Below are 9,428 nucleotides of genomic sequence, written 5' to 3'. Positions count from 1 at the left end.
GGGTCCACTGGTCCTACTGCACAGAGCACTTTTTTTTTGTCTCCAACAATTGCAGAACAAGATCCAAGTTAATGTAACTACTCGCAGTTTCTGCATGCTCGCGTCCAAGCGTCTTTTCCTTAATCGTTAGAGCTCGTTCATAAAAGACGTAAGCCTGATCTAGCTTACCAACGTCAAAATGAATACTGCCCAAGTAAGTTGTCATGCGTGCGCGCGCAACTTCAACATCCTCTGGTTCATTCCCTTTAAGCGTAATCTCTAAGGCACGTTCATACAGCTCTTTGGCCTGTTTCAAATCATTCGTGGTACGGCATACATCACCCAAGTTACTGTAACTAGACGCTACCTCCACGCAGTCTTGTCCTAGCTTATTCGTGTAAATGTCTAACGCACGTTCAAAATGCCCGCTGGCTTGCTGAAGGTCACCAAATTTATACTCTATTTTGCCTAATTTTTGGTGAGTGATCGCAACATCAGTATGCTCAGATCCCTGCCTTTTTCGTAAATGCTAAGAGCACGTTTACAATGTTCTTTGGCTTCTTGCAGTTCACCTAACTCATATTGTACTTTGCCAAGGTTTTGGTAGGTACGCGCAACATCAACATGGTCGGTTCCAAGCCTTCTCTTGTAAATTCTTAGGGCACGTTCATAATTTTTTTGGCTTGTTTAAGGTCGCACATATCACACAGTAAATCCCTCAAGTTGTCACAGGTACGCGCGACAGCAATATGCTCGGATCCAAGGCTTTTCAGCTTAATTTGTAACGCTTTCATGCAAAGCTCCTTGGCATATGGCAGATCACCCTGTGGTAGGGCACGCTCTTACTTTCCCAAGTTTTCATAGCAAATGGCAACTTCAACATGGTCAGGTCCAACCTTTTTCTTGAAAATGTCTTGTGCAAGGCTACAGAACTTTTTGGCCAGTTGTAAATTACCTAACTCATAGTGCACAGTGGCAACATTTTGGAGTGTCCGCGTGACATTGGCATGCTCAGCTCCAAGCTCTGTCTTGAAAATGTCGAGAGCGCGATCAAGATACCTCTTGGCCTGGGGCAGGTTACCAAACTCACGCTGTACAATACCTAGGTTTAGGTAAGTATGTGCGACATTGACATGCTTACTTCCAAGCTCTGTCTCAAAAATGTCGAGAGCACGATCAAGATACTTCTTGGCCTCTTGCAGGTTACCAAAACTCACGCTGTACAATACCTAAGCTTAGGAAAGTCTGTGCGACATCGGCATGCTCACTTCCAGGCACAGTAATAAAAATTTCTCGAGTGCGATCAAGAAGCTCCTTGGCCTGTTGCAGGTTACCAAACTCACGCTGTACAATACCTAGGCTTAGGTAAGTCTGTGCGACATTGGCATGCTTACTTCCAAATTCTTCCTTGAAAATGTCAAGAGCACGATCGAGAGACTTCTTGGCCTGTTGCAGGTTACCCAACTCACGCTGTACAATACCTAGGTTTAGGTGCGCATGTGCGACATCAACATGGTCAGGTCCACATATCTTCTCGTAAATTACGACAGCATTATGAGAATGTATCGAAGCCTGCTCTAGATTACCCATTTTATGCTGTGCAATACCCAAGTTGTAAGAAATGGACGCGACATCAACATGATCAGTTCCATACGTTTTCTTGTAAAGTTTTAGAGCAAGTTGAAAGTGCTCACTGGCTGTTTCTAGTCAACCAATTCAAGTAGTGTAATTCCCAGGATATGATGACTACTCGCAACATTAACATTCATGGGTCCAAGTTTTTCCGCGTAAATGGTTATGGAAAGTTCAAGATATTCTACGGCTTTCTTCAGGTCACCCATGGACTGTTGCAAATTACCTAATCTTTGATAAATGCTTGCACTACTTGCAACAGTGTCACTGCATGGTTTAAAGAGTCTCAAAGCTGTGTGGTAGTAATACTCAGCATAAGATAATTCGCAGTGATTCTCGCAAATTATGCCGAACCGGTGGAAACATGATGACCAATCTAAAACACTTAAAACGCCTTCTCTGAAAACTCGACATTCCTCTTCAAAAGCAAAAACATGTTCAACCTTTTTGGTCAAAGCTTTAAAGTGTTCAATGAGGTGCTTGGTGTTAGCAATAGAGTCGATGTCATACCAATCGTTTAATGGCTGTATTTCTACGAACTCGTTGAATGATTTCACAGCAGCGTGAATTATTTGAGCGTATCCTTGAGGCTCCTCGTTACTGCTTACAGATGTAATGGCGTCCCACACAATTCGGTGCATACAGATGAAAACTCCATTTTCTCTTTCTTCGAACAACAACAGTGAGTAGCCTTTGATCTGAATGGCAATAGCGTCTTTGTCAACATGCTCATCTGCATTCAGAGTGTAATTCGTAAGGATGTCCAGGTGTAATGCTTGAGGAGCGTAAAGGGAAAGGAGGGTAAACGAATGCGTCACTATACTGTCGCTATCTATCGCTCTTTCAACGGCCAGCCGTGTTAAGTGCCTGCGCTAGCCAAAGCAAGTGGTTGGTGATCTAAGTTTTTTTCGCAACTTCATCTTCCATTTCTTGATCTGCAAAACCTGCAATATTGGCCAGAAAACGCCGTGCTTCGATTTGCCTCATACCTTGACTGATCGATGGAAAAGTGAGAAATAAACGAACACGTAGCAGGGATAGACAAGGTATCCTGTGTCGTGATGAGTAACTGCCCCTGGTTCCATAGTTTATTTCCTGATTGAGGAAGGAAATGAAGTATACCAGAGACACTTGTCACGTTGTCTACCACCATAAGCCACGATGAATAGAGGTGAATTTTTGTTGCAATTAAATCTTCAAAATTCTTTATTTTTTCTTCAATAGTCGACTCCTTGGACCTACGGGTGTCCATAACGTCGTACTCAGGACGTTTGACCTGTCTTACAAGTGTAACGTACGATTCCAGAAGTGTCTCTAAGTTTTCAGCGTTCAAAGTCATCACAAATGAAGGGCTGGTTTCTGAGTTTACTTTCTTGTAGAATTTCTCGGCTACTAGACCAGCGAGCTGAGATTTGCCACTTCCAGGATTACCAGTGATGTATAAGTAGTTTAGACGATTCTCGTTTGCTCTCTTTAGTGTATCCAGGTCTTCTATTATTTTAGCAACCTCATCATCACAAGTTGCAATTTCGTGGGATGGTTTAGGAGGAAGAATGCAAAATGAGGAAATATCATCTTTTAGTTGAACTTCAAGGACCTCTCGCCGTTCTTCTGAAATTTCCAGTTGTTCTTCAACTATGTAGCGCTGTTTCTCTGATGATTCCAGTTGTTCCTCAACCAACTGACGCTGTTTTTTTGCCGTCTCTACTTCGACTTTGGTTTCTTCGAGTTCTTTGCGAGGGTCCGTACATTTCCACCTCAGATTTTCAACCTCCTCTGTCTGAAAACTTCTCTGTTTACTGATTTCGTGGACTTGTTTAGTAGAGAGACCAAGTAACCTAAATGCAATCTTTACTTTAAGAACAGCAAGTTTGAACTCTAATTCAGACAACTGGCCTCAGGGCAAGTGAGCAAAGTTTTCATTGCGAAACTCTCTAAGGTCATCGACACTCGATTTAACTGTTCGCTCAGTCCATTACCGATAGAGTCAGAATAAAGAATTGCAAAGAATAGCGTTGTACAATCCCATTCCGCTCTACTTCCCTTTTTTACAGTTTCCAATAATCGAGCATTTCGTGTTCGGCTACGGGAGATTCGTTCTTGTAGAAGTCCAATCCATTTCGAGGGGTGTCTTTCCATTCTCCCAGAGTTAAAAAAAAAATAAAAAAGTAAAAAAAAAAATACATTTCGAGGGGTGTCTTTCTATTCTCCCAGAGTTGCGTGGTAACGGCTGTCCCACTGTTTTTGGAAAATGAATCGCAGCTCCAGCGGCAGTATATTCGTGGCAATGTGACAAACCCTGAAGTAGTTGAGCTGCTCCTTGGTGTAAACTGGGCTGGCCATCGTTACTTTGTCTTGAGTTTACTTTGAGCCTGTAAACCCTGTTCGAAAGCGAGGTAGCAGCTTTTTCAGTTGTATCAGGTTTTCTTTGTACCCCCGAATCCTGGAAAACAAACAATTGCCTATACGGCAAATAATCTATAGGGAAAATCCCAGTAGACTCAGAAAACCTAAGCGTCTTAAATTTCTCAAAAAAAAAATTATGTAATGTCAGAGCAACACTCGGAACAATGTGTTAGTGTCTACCTTTTCTTCTGTATCGTTATTATCATTTTTATTGTTATTATTATTATTGTTATTATTAACATTATTATTTTTATTATTAATATTACTAATATTGTTATTATTATTGTCTTTAACGCTGCATTGTCCAGTGGTTAGCGCTAACAAATGAGGTCATGACTCAGCTTAAACAGAGAAATCCCAATCCCCAAGCAGTAAAACCAGGCTCACTGCCATTTGGGCCTATCGATTACGAGATTTCAGAGTCGGGAAACTCCGGCAAACGGACATCAAGGGCGATATAATTAGGGGAGCTGCACTTCCTACTAAGGGATCCAGTAGTCCGTCTGGGGTTGATACAATTTGGATATATCAACAAAGTTGAAATGGTAAATTGGCCACCGTAACGATTACAAAAGCTGACGTTTCGAGCGTTAGCCCTTCGTCGGAGCGAATAGGGGAATTGTGGGTTGTGTGTACTTTTAAAGGCAGAAAATGGAGCTACGTTATTGGTGGGAACATGGCAACGAGAAAAACAAGAATAAATTAGTGGAATGAAAGGCGTTCGTTGATCCCTGTGGGATTTAAACTGCCGGTTTGAAAGATGAGCTTTTGTTCAAGAGTTTTACGGCTTTCCGTGCTACCTAAGTGCAAGGAAAGACCGCAGATTGCCATATGTTGCTTAGATTGATTAGGTAAATTAAAATGTCTAGCGACTGGTTTCGATGTGTCCTTGTCATTCATCTCCACGTCTCGAAGGTGTTCTCGGAATCGGTCACCTAGTCTTCTGCCTGTTTCGCCGATGTATATCTTTTTGCAATAAGTGCAAGTTATGCAATAGATTACATTGGCGGAGATGCACGTGAAGTGATCGGTGATCTTAATGGATCGTTTAGGTCCCGATATTTTATCAGTGTTGTGAGTGAAAGGACACGTTTTGCATCGTGCACGAGCGCATTTAAAGGTGCCTGGTTGGTCATTAGTCTGAAAAAAACTTCTGACCTAAAAATTGGGTTGATACAGTTGTATCAGGAACAATTCTTGCCTGCAAGTCCTTTAAACAGTCCCAGTCCTCAAGGTTGTTCAAAAGCAAAAGCCAAAATTACCAAGACTTTGTGTTCCCACTACATCAACTCCGTGATAGAGCCTCTAATGGCAAGCAGATTGTACCCCCTGGATGAAGTCGAAGGTGCAGTGACACCAATAGGAGTTCGGAGGTCATCAAGCGAATCATCGGAAAGTCTGTCAAGAATGTTGATGAGGGGATGTACTTGAGGCCAGTGGCTCACTTCAATTAAGCAAAAGTTCAGGAAGCGAGGCTGCAGTGCATGCTTTGTACACTATATTTGAAACAGATGATACCGACGCTGTATTGCTGTATTATTTTATTTAACGCCTTTAAAGAGCTGCAGCCCTGCTAAACATCCGAGCTTCGTGCCCAATCAAGACATGCAGAGAGCCAGCTCAACAGTTTATGTGTGGAGGTAAAAGGGACCTCTCAGCAAAAGGGACCACATGGGAAGATCTGATCACTATGGCTCTTAATGCTCTTTGAATCCGGCCTCTGATCATGACTCTACAGGCGGCGTCCACAGCAAAGCAGTACTGGTTCGCCGATGATGTGAGTGGGGCAGGCTCTACTACGGACATCAAGAGATGGTGGGGCACGCTGAGTACCCTGGGTCCAGGTTTGGGCGGCTACTTCCCAAATGACAAGAAGAGTAGGATTATCGGAAAACCGGACAAGAAAGAAAGAGTGAAAGAAGTACTCGAGGAAGCGGACATTAACACAACAGTGGAAGGGAAGAAACACCTAGGCGCGGCGATTAGTTTGGGAGAGTATCTAGAAGGATAAGTCCTGAGGTTTCTGATTGGGTCAATGAATTAAGTAATCAAATTGGAAAAGTTTGCTTAGCCACTGGAGAATGGAATATCTCAGATACTTGTTCCTACAATGTCTGTGTATGTGTATGTCTGTGTATTCCTACAATGTCTGTACAATAACGGAACACAAGTGTAATAAGCTAGATAGGGACATCCTAGCGCTCCCAGTTACCAGACAAATTTCTTGTTCAGTTGGCAAAGAAGGCAGTCGATTGCAAAAGAGAGTGAGGGCATCACCAAAGACCAAGCGAGCGTTAGAGCTGGCAGCTGAAAAAAGATCATCAATGTGGCTGATAGTGCTTCCTCTCCTAGAAACGGGCTTCAACTTGAATGAACAGGAGTTCCGTGACGCTATCAAACTGCGCTATTACTGGCCAGTCGATAATATTCCCTTCGTCTATGTACGAGGGGAAGTCTTTACGAAAGACCACGCCAGGAGGCTGATTTGTCATACGACGTAATTAGACGAGAGACCTGGATGGTGAACTCCTTAGTAGTGTATGCAGCATTATTGAAGTCGAACCCGTCCTCCAAAACATTAGAAGAGAACAACTGAGCAGAAGAGCTAACAAAGGACGAGGTGAAAGGTGAGACATTCATGCACGTGGCTTCTGGGAACACCAACTATCGGTATTTTCTGATGTCAGGGTCTGCCACCCAAATGCCAAGTCTTCTAGAACCTAGAGCCACGACAGATCTACAGGATGCACGAGAATAAGAGTAAGGAAGTGCCAATACTCAAAGGTAGTTCTCCACGTTGAACACGGCGGAACATTCACGCCCCTACTATTTAACAAAACCAGCAGAAAGGGCCAAGAATGCTTGTGATATCACAATCGCCTCGCAGAGATAATATCTTTAAAGAAAAGAGAGCAATGTGCACATACAATCTCCTCGATTAAGGGAAAAGACTATTTTCTCTTTAAAGATCTGCCCTCATCTGCTTTAGGGGTTAAATAGCGACAAGAGGAGTCCCTTGTAATTCAAAGGATGCTGATTTCGACGTCCAGACAACAGAGGGAGAAAATTTAGATTTTATGAGCTTTTGAACGATTTTCATGGTTACTGCCTCTTATGAAAGCGAAGCCATCATGTTTTCCTAATTAAGTGAGTGTGTGTAACTATAGTGAGTGTAACGACGAAGTCTTAGAAACTGAGAAAAAGACTTCGTCGTTTATGTAGTGATGACTCTGATTTCCACCACAAATCAGAGTCAATTTGCCAGTCTTTCGATAAACGTGGTTACCCTGATTCTGTCGTTCAAGCGGGTTACCACCGCGCCCAACTTATTGATCGACATTCAGCACTACAAACGTCACAAAAGGAAGATTCCGACCGCATTCCATTCACTCTCACGTTTCACCCTCATAACCACTCAGTTAAATCCATCATTCTTAAAAACTTTAAATTACTTAAAAACGATCTAGAGACAAGCACTATCTTTTCGCAGCCTCCGCTCATTTCATTCAAACGCGACAAAAACATAGGAAATTTTTTGGTCAGAAGTTCTTTTCAGACTAATGACCAACCAGGCACTTTTAAATGCGCTCGCGCACGATACAAAACGTGTCCTTTCATTCACAACACTGAGAAAATATCGGGACCCAAACGATCCATTAAGATCACCAATCACTTCACGTGCACCTCCGCCAATGTAATCTATTGCATAACTTGCACTTATTGCAAAAAGATATACATCAGCGAAACAGGCAGAAGACTAGGTGACCGATTCCGAGAACACCTTCGAGACGTGGAAAAGAATGACAAGGACACATCGAAACCAGTCGCTAAACATTTTAATTTACCTAACCATTCTAAGCAACACATGGCAATCTGCGGTCTTTCCTTACACGGGTAGCACGGAAAGCCGGAAAACTCTTGAACAAAAGCTCATCTTTCAAACCGGCAGTCTAAATTCTACAGGTATCAACGAACGCCTTTCATTCCACTAATTTATTCGTGTTTTTCTCGTTGTCATGTTCCCACCAATCACGTAGCTCCTTTTTCTGCCTTTAAAAGCGCACACAACCCACAATTCCCCTATTCGCTCCGACGAAGGGCTAACGCTCGAAACGTCAGCTTTTGTAATCGTTACGGTGGCCAATTTGCCATTTCAACTTTGTTGATATATTCAAATTATTTCGTTACCCCCACCGACGCAGCCCCAAACAGTTTCTTTAGAAACTATTAGCCTTTATTACTAACTAAGTGCTGGTTTAGCCCAGGTGGTACGGGGGTGCTCAGGGTCAAAAAACCCTATCGTTATAAAAAATAGTGCATAGTCTCTTAATAATAATAATAATTAAAAGAAGAAACACTACAGTTGGCCGTCCTCAATGCATCAGGCAGATTGTTCCATAGATACGGAATCCTATTAAAAAATGTTCCCTTAAAAAGTTCCGTCCTGAATCTATTAATTCTTAGTTTATTACTTGCATGTGATCTTAATCTCTCATGTGAACAAAATTGAAAGTACGAATTAAGTGAAGAGTTAAAATGCCCGCACTTCAGTTTATAAAAAGTTGAAAGAACCTTGACTTCTCTGCGGTAAACCAGTGGTAGCAGGTTGAGACGTTTTAGGCGTTCATTATGGCTAAAATCGGGTAACATAAGCCGAGTCGCACGTCGTTGCACCCCTTCTATTCTTTTTATCATAGTAATTGATTTTGGAACTTTTTTGATTTTCGAACACTTTCCGCGGAACTTTCTTTTTTTATAAAACAATTCGATGAAAAATGCAGTAGTTAGTTTTTTATTTTACCCATCTCTAGAGTTTTAAAGCTAAAAGGGCTATTGGCTTCTCAAAATATCTAGAGAGTTAATAAGTCTAGGAAGCCAAATAGCGTTTCTTGTCGTTTACGGATTGATGAAAAGGCAATGGAAAAACAAACACATGCGCCAATATAATTCCAAATTCAAAATCGGTCCTATTCTTTGGTAACTGTGACAAATGCCAGAAGGGAATAAATTTTTTTCCCAGATTTCTGCTGCACGCACGAGCGTACGTGCGTATATGGACGCCACGTCCCTGTATAGGATATAGCAATTAAGCTATTGTAATGTAAATAATGACATTGGTACGATTGATCTACCAAACACCGTTTTTATGCTGATCGCCAGACATATATGTAGTGAAATAATAAAAAAGCATACTTACTTTAACGACGAGCGATGATTTAGTTCTCTTTCTCTTTATTCCACGGCCACCACCATCGGGTTGACTGATCAGTACATGATCGCTACATGATCGCCCCTAGATGATGATTCACCTGGCACTTCGCTGTCAAGAGAATTAGGCCTACTCTGGCACCTTAAGCTGCCTTAAGTTGCCTTAAGTTGCCTTAAGTCGCCTAAAGTTGCCTTAAGTCGCT

The sequence above is a fragment of the Stylophora pistillata genome, chromosome 9 (assembly GCF_964205215.1).
Source record: "Stylophora pistillata chromosome 9, jaStyPist1.2, whole genome shotgun sequence".
Taxonomy (NCBI): domain Eukaryota; kingdom Metazoa; phylum Cnidaria; class Anthozoa; order Scleractinia; family Pocilloporidae; genus Stylophora; species Stylophora pistillata.
The sequence above is the reverse complement of the archived record's forward strand: the minus strand, read 5'-3'. Positions refer to the sequence as shown.